Below are 14390 nucleotides of genomic sequence, written 5' to 3' on the forward strand. Positions count from 1 at the left end.
TGGCCACAACGGGAGGTTAATTACATACAGGAAAATTAAGCAAATATGTTAATATATTGAGGATGCTAGGAGCCAAGTTTCTTCCTCTCAAGTAAGAGAATTATAAATAAGAAAAGAAAGAAAATAAGAATGAACCCCCATGGTACTGAATTTGAATTGGAGATGTCAGTGTGAACTATATAGAAGTTTCTATAAATAGAATAGCATGTGTATATATGTGTGTACATACATAAGAAGGGGGAAGGGGGGATGTGCACATGCATATCTGAAGTAAAAAGGGATGTTTAAGTCTTAGGATGGATCATGCTTCAGACAAAGTGGATTTAGAGCCTCAAATAATTTCACCCAGGGCCCATGTCTATTTACCTCTTGACTCTGTCGTTCACCTTGACTTCATTCTTTTTCTCAGACTCTGCTAGGTATCAAGATGGTTGTCATTAGCTTCCAGGCCAATTTTTAGATTCAAATCCAAGAGAAAAAAGCATTACCTTCCATTCATTTTTTTTTTTTTAAGCCTCATTGCATGTCATTTGGCTCTGACTGAGTCTTGTGCTTACCTTGTAGAATCATGATTTGCTAAGGCCGAGCCACACCCACTTCTGGAGGGAAAGGTGGAATAAGCTCTGTCTAAAGCACCTCGATTGGTTGTGTGGGACAGGGTGGTTCAACAGAGGAAATTTTGGCTACTTTGTTTTTATAATATATCTTTATTGATTTCAGAAAGAGGAAGGGAAAGGGAGAGAGAGAGATAGAAACATCAATGATGAGAGAGTCATTGATCAGCTGCCTCCTGCACGCCCCCCACTGGGGATCGAGCCCGCAACCCGGGCGTGTGCCCTGACCGGGAATCATACCCCGATCACCTGGATCATAGGTTGATGCTCAACTGCTGAGCCGTGCTGGCCAGGCTGAACTAATTTTGCTAGAAGAATAATGAATGGGTCCTGAGGAGCAAAATGAATTTTTACTATTCAGTTCATTCCTTTTGGCAGTTCAACATTCCCACACACCCATTTTCCCATACATATGCCATAAAACATGTCCACTTCCATATGGAAATACCATGTGCAACCAAAACACAACCACTTATTCTCAAAATAAGACAACTCAAAGTCCTATCTAGTTGCTCCATTGAAATACATGTCTTAAATTCTCTGGGTAATTGATATAATCTAGCAAATCCAACCTAAGTGATAAAACTATCTTCTATCTCCGTTTCTCCCCCCCTCCCTGTCAGCCTCTCTCTCTCTCACACACACACACATACACACACCAACATACCCACATACCCAGTATATAATGATACTAATAGGAATGAGAGAATCAGATTTCTTAGATAGTCAAATCAACTAGTCATTACACTGTAGCAGCCACACAAGTGCAACCGTCACGTCTGCTCTCAAGAAAGAACATGTTGCTCAGCTGTGAAGAATCAGCCAACAGCCTTCATAAGCAGCACCTTCAGGACCTATCCCAGCTTGTCAGCTGAGGTCATGCTCTTCCTGGGCAACCCTGCCAGGCAATGATTAAGCATGACAAGCTTATTCATATCTGGCCTTTTCTGTCCAATGCAGGTTACTGTGGCTACAGTGTTTGCTAAGGAGCTGTCCATTGCACTGAGCCAGGCTCTGTATGATCTGCATTGTCAACCAAAGGCTTTCCCTACCCAATCCAACTTTCTCCCCCTTTTTCTTTTATAGACATTACTCCCAGCAAGTCTTTTTTTAGAGTAGTATAATGTTTTTTTCTGTGGATTCTTCTGCCACCCCCTAATAAACCCTTTACAATCCTGACTGCATCAGCATCTGCCTCCCAATAGCCTGGAACCAACACAACACTCTATTCCCGGTATCGAAGTACCTGCGAAACAGAATCAGGAATAAAACTGCAGTTGTGATCTGTCAGCCATTTTCTGCTTTTGTTACCCAGCCTCCAACAACCCTTCTTTGGAAAAGAGGAGAGAAAGAAAAAAACGCAGTGGCCTCTGATCTGTAGCATACATCATACACTACTTGGCAGGACTAGCAAGGTCCCCAACCTTAGCAGCAGAGCAAGTTTCTTAATCAGTCAAAACGGTCCCTTTCCTCCATGGCCACATTTAAGGGGGTTATTGCAGAGGATTTCCCTTCCTGGGGTTGCACATCTTTAGCTACATATAGTGGGGCAAGAGCTTTAGAGATGAAATAATCATTAGTCTCATTAGTCTTTGTTTGCCAGACTTGGAGTTTAGTTAGTTCTTGCTTCCATGTAATTGTCTGGACTAGTGATCAAAGCCAGACAACTAGTTGAGCCTAGAACTGGACCTACGGGCTTCTGTTTCTTAGCAACAAGCCCCAGTGCTCTGTTGTTCTTCAGTAACCCTTAGCATATTGGCCTTCATCTCCACATCTGTCTTCAGTAATTCAAAATGATGTTCGGTGCAGACAGGTGAGGCTAATCGGCTCCAGGCCTACAGTTCAGCCCCATTTCTGTAAATGGTAAATGCCCACTTTGTCAGGCAGAAGTACATTAAGGGAGGTGGCTGGATGTGTCCTATGAGATCAAGAGTGTTTTTAAAGTATTGATGCTTGCTCTTAGATTTCAGATTTCTGATTTCAGGACTTTTAACCTAAGCTCTCCTTTTTGGAGCACCCTAGCATGGGCCATAAGAAACAGCCAACAGACTAAAATTTTGACATCATTCAACTGTGTTCTCTAACTTTCCCTCTTTTGTCAATAAATGGTCTGAATACTAAGATAAAATACAGAGAGTCATTTCACCAGCTGTTTCGCACTTCATATTAAGGGCTAAGGGCTACGAAATTACCAGCCTAGGAGAGGGGGGTGATCTTCAGTCTTAAGGAAACTACTCTTTTTTTTTCAAATGTATCTTCATTGATTTCAGAGAGAGGAAAGGAGAGGGAGAGAGAAATAGAAACATCAATGATGAGAGAGTCGTTCATCAGCTGCCTCCCTCAAGCCCCCAACTGGGGATCGAGCCCACAACCCGGGCATGTGCCCTGACTAGGAATCAAACGCCGATCACCTGGATCCTAGATCGATGCTCAACCGCTGAGCCACGCCCGGCCGGGCAAGGAAATTACTTTTAACTGATGACCCTACAACTTAGTGTCCTTTATATTCCATTTCTGGTATGAATTTCTTCATCATTTAGAATTCTTTTTTAGTCACAAATAATAGAAACCACAATCCAAATGAGCTTAAATAAAGATAAGTTATTGGCATATGTCACGAAAAAGTCTTGTTAAGATCTCCCTTCAACCAAGGCTGGATTAGGAGGAAGGTTAAACAAAAATGTCATCAGGATACCATCTCAATTTCTCGTCTTCAAAAGGTTGGTCTTATTCTCTGGCCCCAGAGGGTAACAACCTGGCTATCTATAAAACCATCTCCCCAGATTCAATTCAATTTAAAAAAAAATTTTTTTAAGCCCTAGCTGGTTTTGCTTAGTGGGTAGAGTGTCAGCCTGTGCACCAAAGGGTCTCGGTTCAATTCCCAGTCAAGGGCACGTCGTACCTCGGGTTGGGGCTCAATCCCCAGCCCTACCGGGGCCATGTGCTGGAGGCAACCAATCAATGTGTCTCTCTCACATCGATGTGTGTGTGTCTCTCTCTCCCTTCCACTCTCTCTCTAAAAAGCAATGGAAAAAATATCCTCCAGTGAGGATTTTTTTTTTTTAATTTTTTAAGTGTGCCTTTTAGCAGTCCCAGCAAAAGTCTTAATTCTTTTTATTATCTTGATTAGATTACATAACTGACCCCAAACAAATTCACTGTAGCCAGGAAAATGTAATACAGGGTGGGACAAAAGCAGGTTTACAGTTGTGAGTACATGAAACCCAGAGTTTATTCTTGAATTATTTATTAATTATTGTATTATTTTCCATATGAACAACTGCAAACCTACTTTTGCTCCACCCTGTATTCTAACTAGTCAAACTGAGTCACATGAATTCTATTATTGAAATAACAGCTTTATTGAAATATAAGTCATATACCATAAAATTCATCCCACATGAGCTCTTTGGCAGTAGGACGTGGTATGACCACCATCTGAAGTAGCTAGACTGAACGTTGGGAAGGAGAGGTTACCAGAGCACAGTGGGCACAGTTATTCAAAGAAGGGTAAATAGTGCTGGCCACCAAAAACAGTTTAGCTAATGTGAGTTGATTTTCTAAGGATCCCACTTGACATATTGAAGCTTTGTACAGTTAACAGGTATTCCCTAGGTTATCCCCAAGATGCAGCACTTCATGGGATTTGGCTTATCGGAATTTATTCATTGCTTTTTTACAAATGTTGAAAATGTCTTAAGTCCCAGGGTTTTTCCACAACTCTACCTGGCTCTGTGTTATGTGCATTGCTGACACAAAAGAAAAATCTTAGGAAATTCCTTATTTAAAACTCCCTTTGTTTATTCCAGTTATAGTATTAAGTAGGTAATTCTCCAGCAACATCCTGGGACGGCTCTGTGGCTGACTGGGAAATGACTACACTAGTATTTCCCAATCAGGACTCAGTAACACAGCGTGGGTTCAGAGGTGCACCTGATGTAGGTAAGGATTCAGAGCCCAGACATGGAACCACATAGCCCTAGCTTCAAATTCTAGCTATACCACTTTCTAATCAGTGAATTCGGGCAAGTCACTTAAACTCCCTAAACTTCAATTTCCTAATTATAAAATTGAGCTAATATCTCAAATGACTGTTATGGGGGTTCTAAATGAGATGATGTGCATTAAGGAGATAGAGGAAATTACATTCTCCTGAATTACTCTTGTGATCTAGTACATGAGTTTAGAAGAAATGCTTTGATGTGCTTCTTGGGACTAAGACCCTAAGAGTCAAACTCTGCTATCAGAATATACTGCCTCCTAGGAAAGGTGAATCCTATGATCTGAAGGCTGTCTGTTTTTCTGAATGGTGAATAGGATTTGGATACACAACGTCTGATGGGTAGGAGCCGAGAGACAGGGTAACTTTGAGGAAGAAGAGTCGATGAGGTTGGTGCTGAAGGGGTACTAGGGTGTGCTGGTGCTGGCTCCTGTTGGCTCCTGAGGGCTGATTGTCGGCATCTCTTCCTAACTCTGTGTTCAGTGACACCATGTTGGTAGTGTGAAACCAAACGTGAAACTATTTACTCCACAGTAGTTGGCAGCTCTGGACATTTACAGCACAACACTGGATAAAATCTCCCTACATCAGCACAGTGAGGAAAGATGCTTCAGAGCAGGAACATCTAAGGGACATTTTCCCTTAGATTGCTTTCTTCTTGTTTTTCACATGACACCTTTAGAAAACTCCCTTTGAATCACGATTGTTTTTAAATTCAAGTGAATTCTTGAAGGAGATGAGGACGGGGTAAACCGTTAAGTACTGACAAATGGCAACAGTAATTGTCTTCATTATTATTCATAACAGCAATGACACATGGTGCCTTTTCTTCCTCATGAGGGTGCTAATGAAGCTGCTATCCTGAGTGGAACAGATTTCTTTTCATCTGCTTCGTGGCAGGACATAGCTCAGGGCCCCCAAATCTGAGAGGCCTTGGCTCTCTCTGTTGGAATCCCACCCACGCAAGGAAGTTCTTCTGGGATAGTGACATGGAAGCTGAAGCCTCGAGGTAGCAGTGGCCAAGGGTGAAAGAGAGTGTGAGGAAGCAGGAAAAGCATTCCAGGCAGAGGGAACAGCTAATTCAAAGGCTCCAAGGTAGAAAAAATGGCCTGTGAACCTAGAATGTATTAACTGGAGAGAAAGTGGCCTGAGATGAGAGTTAGAAGTAGGTCGAGATCAGCTATGCTAGGCCTTCTATACAGTTAACCACCAAGAGCAGCTGATTGGCCTCAAGGAAATTGTCAGGGATTACAATGTCAAATTTCCTGATGTTCAACATTGACTGAAACTTGGCTGACAGATACAATATTAATATAAGATAGCCTGAAGGGAGTGGAATGCATGGTTGTCTCTAAAAATCTATCTGTGCATTAAGACAGAGGAGCTGAGAGCTAGACTGAACTGTGGAAAGGTTTTATGATGTAATGCCACAAGGCCAAATTAAAAGACATGTGACAGCCAGTATCTAAGATCATCCCAATGATGCTCACCTTTATATATGTCCCTCCCACCTTGAATTGGCTGACCTGTAAATACAATAGGATATGGCAGTGTGTGATTTCTGAGGCTAGGACCTAAAAAACATTGTAGCTTTTTCTTTTTCATTCTTGGATCATTCATTCTGGGGAAGTCAGCAGCCATATCATGAGGAAACTCAAGCAGCCCTATGAAGAGGTCCACATAGGAAGGAACTGAGGCCTTCTGCCAACAGCCTGCACCAACATGCCAACCATGAGAGTGAGCCAACTTGAATTGAATGACTACTGGCCTGGCTGACATCTTGATCACAAGATGAGACACCTGGCTGATGTGAGACACCTTAAGCCAGAACCACCTAAATAAGCTACCCCTGAATCCCTAACCACAGAAACAATATGATATAATAAATATTTATTGTTGTGCTAAGCCAGTAAGTTTTGGAATTGTTTTATGCAGCAATAGATTAAGGCAGACATTATAAGAAACAGTCCTAATCAACTATTAGCTACAATAACACTGTTTATTAAGAGTACTGTCTGTGAGTTTTGACAAGTTACTTAGCCTTGCTATACCTCAGTGTCTTCATCTGTCAAAAGGGGCTAATTAAAAGTATCCATTTTTCAGAATGTTTATAGCATTAACTGGAATAATAGATGTAGATATTTTTAAAGGAAAAATGGATCATAGGCAGGACATAGTAGAAACTCAGTGTCATCCATCATTATTATTCTTTGCTGTTATTATAACTATTCTTTTTCATTGTAATTTTAACCAAATCTGCTTCTCCTATTTTTCAAAATTAATAGCAGAATGATCCAGTCAAACCACCAGAAACCTGGATATTATGCTTGACTGATTGTATTCTCATTCTTTACATCAAATCGATCATTATGTTCTAATGATTATATCTACTAAGTACTTTCATACTAATTTTTTAAAAGACTTAAAAAAATTATTTATTAGTTTTAGAGAGAAGGGGGAAGGGAGGGGAGGAGGGGAGAGAGAGAGAGAGAGAGAGAGAGAGAGATCGATTTGCTGTTCTACTTGTGTAAGCATTCACTGGTTGCTTCTTGTGTGTGCCCTGAACAGGAATCAAACCTTGGTGTGTCGGGACAACACTATAACCAACTGAACTACCCAGCCAGGACCTCATACTATTTTCTTTTTTTCCTACTCCCACTGCCTTAGTTCAAGCCTCCATCAGCTCCCATCTGGACTGTTAAATAAATTCCTAAATTGTTTCTGCCTCTAATCTTGTTCCACTTGAAACTGTTTTTCACACTGCAGTGACTTGTCTGCGACACAAATGTGATAAGCCATTCCCTGGTGAAAACCTCTCACTCGCCCTCTGACAGCTTTATACAGTCCAGTCTCCTTAGAAGGACCAATAAGGCCTGTCAGGATCTAGCCATTGCCTGCCTCTCCTCTTATTAACACTGTGTATCAAGTCTTAATTCTCTTATTTGTTGTATTTGGTGCCTCTCTTTCATAGTATTGATTTCCTTTAGGTGATCAAATGTTCTTGCTTTGCTTTATTTTTTTTCTTTCTTAATATTTTCTGTGTGGGTCTAGATTAAGTAGCTTATTTCCATGCTCAAAGTGAGACTCTGGTCACCTATCAGTGGGTTCCAGTTTTGATCCCAGAAAATTATTTCTGATGATCGCAGGTGAGAGCTGGATCAAGGTGAAGAGTAGGGGCATTCACACTCTGAGACCTGGAGATAAAATACTCTGCATAAAAATAAATCATTAAAGAATACATAGATGCCTTTTCCACTCAGGATAGGCACCCAGTCCTGGTACAGCAAGATCTGCATCCCTCAACATCTCTTGTGCTAACACTGTTCAAGCCCCAAAGAAATGCTTTTTCTCATCTCATGCCCGTGACCTAGAGACAAAGAAAAAATGATGATCCTGTTCTAATGACATGAAGGTTTGTAAGTTGTGTCCTACCAATTTCAGAAATTAGTATTTTTTCAGCCAGGAGGACTTGAGAGGCAAAAACATTAAAGAAAGAGAAAATACAAATTAATTATTGGGCCAAATTCTTCCTCTCAATGATTGCAATAGTTTCTTGCATAATGAAGGATTATTTTCTAAGAGGGATGAGCATCTATTTTCTTGCTTGCCTTTGTGGATCTGGAGATGCTCTTGCATTAGCTCAATGCTTGAAACAATTATACATGACAGCTGAATAAAATTTTGCAATATTAAATAATTCATGTTACTCTTAAATTTAGAGATAACAGACGTAGCATTATGCTGATTCTATTGGCAACTAGATGGACAATGAAAGCTGAATTTATGACTAGCCTTTAGTGTCTTTATTTTAAAATTAATAGTATTTAAATAAAAATGTTAAAAATTAAATTCACATTTTATCTTTAAAAATTCAATATTTATGAACTTTAATTTGTACTTTGTTATTTAACTTTAATAATTTGGAATATTTTAGAAGAAAACACTTTTGAAAATTTAGATGAAAAATAATTTTCACATTTTGATTGAAACAATTTAAATTTTGTACATTTTAAATATAATTATATTTTTAAAATAAATATAATTATATTTTACTTTTAATCTCTCTGATAATTACTGTCAGTAGAACATAAATTATATGAAAAATTTAATTATAGCTACATAATTAGTGATTTTGATGATCAAGAAAAAGAAATGTTATAGACTAAATATATAATAATTTATGAATTATAGGCTTTTTAAAACATGATTGATCCATCAACAGAATATCCAGACAGGCTATTAGCGGGGAGAGAGAGAGATTGAGATTGAGCGTGCCTTGTAGTTATGGTAGCACCTTAGGCTTACCTGAGGCCCTGTACTTATCTTCTGGAACACAGTTCTCCCTTCTCTTTAAAGAGCAGTACTTATGACTTTAGTTTGGAATTTTTCACCTTTTATAAAGGTCTTGGCCAAAGTCTAGAGTTACCTCTGGCTCTTTCTTACTTTGTGCTCTGACCCAACTATCCATGATAACGCTAACTCTAAGGCCTTCCTTGCCATGCTTAGAAAAAAGAGCACTCTCGGGCGTTTATTCTGGGAGCAGACTGTGGGCTAGCACATGGAGCGGGAGGGGGATCCAACAGATGCCACTGTTCCAAGTCAGATCATTATGATGGTTGTCATAATGATGCCTCCAGGCTCTTCTCTTTTCTTCTATCTATTGACAATACAATGAACTTAGGCTTTTTAAAGGAAAATCTGTTCTTACTCTTGAAATATCACTGAAGTGACTTTCTCCTATTTTGTTTCAAGTACAGTTTCTCCATTTTGTTTCTTTGCTAATCTGATGTTATAAATGCTCTTTTTTCCAGGAATTCCTCGACCCTTTTACCTGCTGCCCACAGTCCTAAATTAATGGTGTCATTATGAATTACAGCTTTTAAAATATCTTTCCTGACATTCCAATAGGTGTCGGCACAGGAAGGGAAATCATTCTTTGTGTTTAGCATGTCATCTTAACCCCAGTATATCTACTGACATTTTTAATCTCATTGTGTGACACTTGTGAGCTTTAGTGATACCAGAATGCTTGAGTTCTCTATACACACACTGCTGTGTCCTGCTTCTGTGCCTTTGGTCATTTGTTTTCTTTCTCACTCAAATATTCTTCCTACCTTTGTTCACCTGCAAAACTCTTACTTAGCCTTCAGAACTTAACTCAAGCATTCTTTTCTCTTGGAGAGAACTAACCAAATAAATGAAATAACATTTCTGAGACACCTCAGTTTGTGTTAAGTCCCCCTTCTCAGTATACTCTGAGATTTCCAAATAATGTATTTGGGAAACACATACTAAAAATTTGTTCATTGTTATCTGAAATTCACATTTAACCAGGCATCCTGTTTTTGTTTTCTAAAGCTGGCCACACTAAATAGCTCCTCACTTGCTATACTGTATAAATTTTATCTTCTTAAGTGAGCACCCCTCCCTTGGGTAATGGAAGTTCCTTGTGGGAAGGGACCATGTCTTTTTTGGTTGGGAGTTGGGGTAATGGAATGGGAAACAAATTTTTTTAAATCTCTGTATCCCTAGCAGCTGACAAATTGTCTGACATGCTAGGTTCTATTAGTTAGGATCTTTTGGTTTCAAGTAATACAAACAAAACTCACGCCCAATTAAACAATGGAGAATTTATTATAAGGAGAATTCCAGGGTGAGAATGCAGCTGGCTTAGAAGCATGTCGAGCTCTTTGCTCTCTTTGTCTCTCATCTCTGCTTCTGTCAGCCTCTGGGGTTCCTTTTTCTCATTGCCATAGCTTTCTCTGCTCCTCAGGTCACGTGAAAGATGGCTGTGCAACACTCCTGAGTGGTTAATCTTCTCCATTCAAGATATAGACCCTAGTTTCTCCTAACCCCAATTCAAATTCATGGGGAAGAGACTGTGTTCAATCAGCTGAGTCTAGGAAATGAGGGTCATGTAATAACAGAGGGTCTACCTGTGACCCTATGGCTTGATAGTGGAAATGGAGGGGTAGACACTGAAAAGATTTCTACTATGTAGATGCTGCATTAGTCAGAGTTCTTCAGAAAACAGAATCAATAGTGTGTGGGGGGGAGAGATTAGATGAAGCCCACCCATATTAGGGAGAACAATGTGTTTTACTCGAAGTCCACAGATTTAAATGTTAGTCTCATCCAAAAATATATAGAAACATCAAGAATAATGTTTGACCACATATTTGGTCACCATAGCCCAGCTAAGTTGACATGTAAAATTAACTCTCACAAATACTCTATAAACATTTGCTGAATTGAAGTATTTTTTTGTTGTTTACTACATTTAAAAAGTATTCTTTCTCTGAAGATTCTCAGAGAAATTACGATTTCGGGATCTCAGAACCAGGAATAGTTAGGCCTTCCCCTAAGTCCTGGTTTGTTTTATCCAATGCACCTTGAATCATGTAAGTGATCATATTTCTCCATGTCAGTTATAACAACATTGGAGTTGAATTAGTATTTCTTTTCCAGCAAATGTGCAGTGCTGTACAGTTGCATTTTGTACACTAATCTATCTCCTACCAACATATTTAATACAACTCTATTTTTCTCATTTCTTAACTGCCTCACTAAGTTGTTTGGAGGGGTTGTTTTATTTCAAAAAATTTAACTATAGTCACCATGATGTACGCTATACCCCAGGACTTATTTATTTTATAATTGAAAGTTTGTACCTTTTAATCACTCTTAATCTATTTTATCTATCCACTACTCCCCACTTCTGGGAACCAACAATCTGTTCTCTGAAGCTATGAGTTTTTGTGTGTGTTTTTAAATTCCACATATGAGATCATACAGTGTTTGTCTTTCTCTGTCTGACTTATTTCACTTAGTATAATGATCTGAAAGTGCATCCATGTTTTTGTAAATGGCAGGATTTTCTTATTTTGATGGCTCAGTAACATTCTATTTTATATATATAACATTTTCTTTATCCATTCATCTGTTGATAGACAGGTTGTTTCCACATCTTGGCAATTGTGAATAATGCTACAATGAACATGGAAGTGCAGATATCTTTTTGAGAGAGTGATTTTGTTTTTTTCAGATAAATCCCCCGAAGTAAGATTGCTGAGCCATATGGTAGTTCTATTTTTAATTATTTGAGGAACCTCCATACTGGTTTTCACAGTGGGTGTATCAATTTGCATTCCCACCAGCAGTGCACAAGGGGTCCCCATACTAATTTGTTTTTATTTTATTTAACAGCTCTGTATGGGAAGAGTATGAATTAGTAAAGAAAGAAAGCAACACTTGTCAGAATTCTTGATCTACTTTTCATAGAACAAAGACCAGCTTCCTTCAGTTTTAATGATTCTGAATGAGCAGTTTATATATTTTTAAAAGTCATCAGATGATCTGATTCCCACATCCCTCCCATTCGGCATTCCCATTCAGAGTTTTAAAAGAAACTCAGCCCGTATCATTAATCTCTTACCATTTAAAGCAAAATGAACGTCAAGTGCTCAGTGCTGCAATGTGTTGTCAAAACACCTCCAGGATTTTTTTTTTTTAAACCATCTTAAACTGCTCTTATTCTACCATGCTAAAACATATGCTGTTTTCCTCAGATCTTCAAAAATGTTGACTTCTAGAAGAGGCCCTTTGTCTAGTGGTGGTAGAGCTAAAAAGTGAGGGAAAATGTGAAAGACTTGAGAGCAAAAACAGACCCAAGGAAAGTGTCTTTGTAATTATATATGAATCTGTTCAACAAATATGTGACTAGCGTTGTTAGAACTTTCCTGAACAATCTGGAAAAGTCTCCTTAATTACACTGCTATATACTTAGGTTTGGAAGTTTACATCAAAACCTATATATATTTTTTAATCCTTGCCCAAGGATATTTTTTTCCATTAATTTTTAGAGAGAGTAGAAGGGAGGGATGAGAAGGGAGAGAGAGAGGAAGCATCTATGTGAGACACATATCTATGGGTTGCCTCCCTCATGAGCCCCAACCCAGCTGGGCTTGAACCTGCAACCAAGGTACATGCCCTTGACCGGGAATTGAAGCTGAGACCCTTCATTCCAAGGGCCGACACTCCAACCACGGAGCCAAACCGGCCAGGGCGAAACCACTAGATTTTTTATAATTAAAGCAATAGGGAGTTTATTATTATACCTAATTCGGAACTGAGGCTTTCCATGCAATGTTCACTTGTTACCCTGCAAGCAGTCCTGAGCGTGGCAGCTTTAAGCGGTAGATACCAAAAGAGGAAGAGTCCAGAGAATGGTCTCCGTTTCCTTTTCTATTATCGTGTCACCTCCTTGCCCTGGTAAGGAAAATACTCATCTTAAAATAAGAAAAATTTTCTTAAATGTTACAAAATTTCATTAAAAGGTTAGTACTATCTATTTCAGTTATGCTAAATAATCACCCAAAGAAAGAGGAGAGGAAAAAATTGGAAATTTCATCATGAAGAGAATACCTTTGTAATTTTAATTTAAGAAGCTAAATAATTAAATGATAAAAAGTAGATACGGAGTATATGATATTTTCCCCCAAAGTACAGTCCATGGGGCAAAAAGAAGAGAGTCCTAAATATTTTAAGAGCTGAGTGACTATTTCCAGAAAATATTTAATAGAGTAATGTTTTACTATCTCTGCTCTTTCATTAATTGCTGTGATAGCCAGAACTGGAATGGTTAAGTCCTAAGATGCCAAATACTAACCGTGGGTATAGGAGGGGATTGCAGCTAGCGGAAGCAGGGGTGCCAGTGCTGGGCAGACGCATCCGAGATATATTTTGTGGTCCAGAAAGTGGTCTATCGTGGTGAATGTTCCATGTGAGCCTGCTCTTGTTATATAAATTTCCTACAGATGTCAGTTAGGTCTAGCTTATTGGTGGTGCTGCTGAGTCCAGCTATTTCCTTGCTGATTTTCTGATGGCTAGATGTGTCAGCTACTGATGGAGCAGTATTGACCCCTCCAACCATGATAGCGAGTTTGCCTACATCTCCTTGCAGTTCTATCAGTTCTGGCCTGATGTATTTTGACACTCTGCCATTAGGCACAGACACTGCAAGAATGGGCTGTTCTACTTCTTGGAGTGTTGACCTCTTTACCATTTGTAATGCTCCTCTTCATCCCCGAAAACTTTCCGGGCTCTGAAGTGTGCTCTCTCTGAAATTAATACAGCTACTCTCCCTTGGTTTGGTTTTGGTTAGTGTTGGCATGGTATATCTTTCTCCATCCCTTTACTTTTAATCTGTTTGTCTTTATATTTAATGTGGATTTCTTATAGATAACACACAGTTAGTTCTTGTTTTATAATCCATTCTGATAGTTTCCACCTTTTAATTGGTGTATTTAGACTATTGACACTTACAGTGATCATTGATAAGAGTTGGATCAATATTTGCCGCTTTTGTTACTGCGGTCTATTTGTCGTCCTTGTTATCATTTTCTCTCTCTTCTCTGGCTTTAACTGAGCACTTTGTATGATTTCATTTTTTCTCCTCTCTTATACATTTTTCTTTAATTTTAAAAATTACAGTTTACATTCAATAGTATTTTGTATTAGTTTCAGGTATATAGATAGCGTAGTGGTTAGACAATCATATACTTACAAAGTGTTACCCCTGATATTCCCAGTACCCACCTGGCACAATACATAGTTATTACGATATTATTACTATATTTCCTATGCCATACTCTACATCCCCATGACTATTTTGTAATTACTGATCTGTACTTCTCAATCCCTTCACCTTTTTCACCCAGTCCCCCAAAACCCCTCCCCTCTGGGAACTATCAGTTTGTTCTCTGTATCTATGAGTC

The sequence above is a fragment of the Miniopterus natalensis genome, chromosome 9, assembly GCF_054644295.1.
Source record: "Miniopterus natalensis isolate mMinNat1 chromosome 9, mMinNat1.hap1, whole genome shotgun sequence".
In the NCBI taxonomy this organism is placed as follows: Eukaryota; Metazoa; Chordata; class Mammalia; order Chiroptera; family Miniopteridae; genus Miniopterus; species Miniopterus natalensis.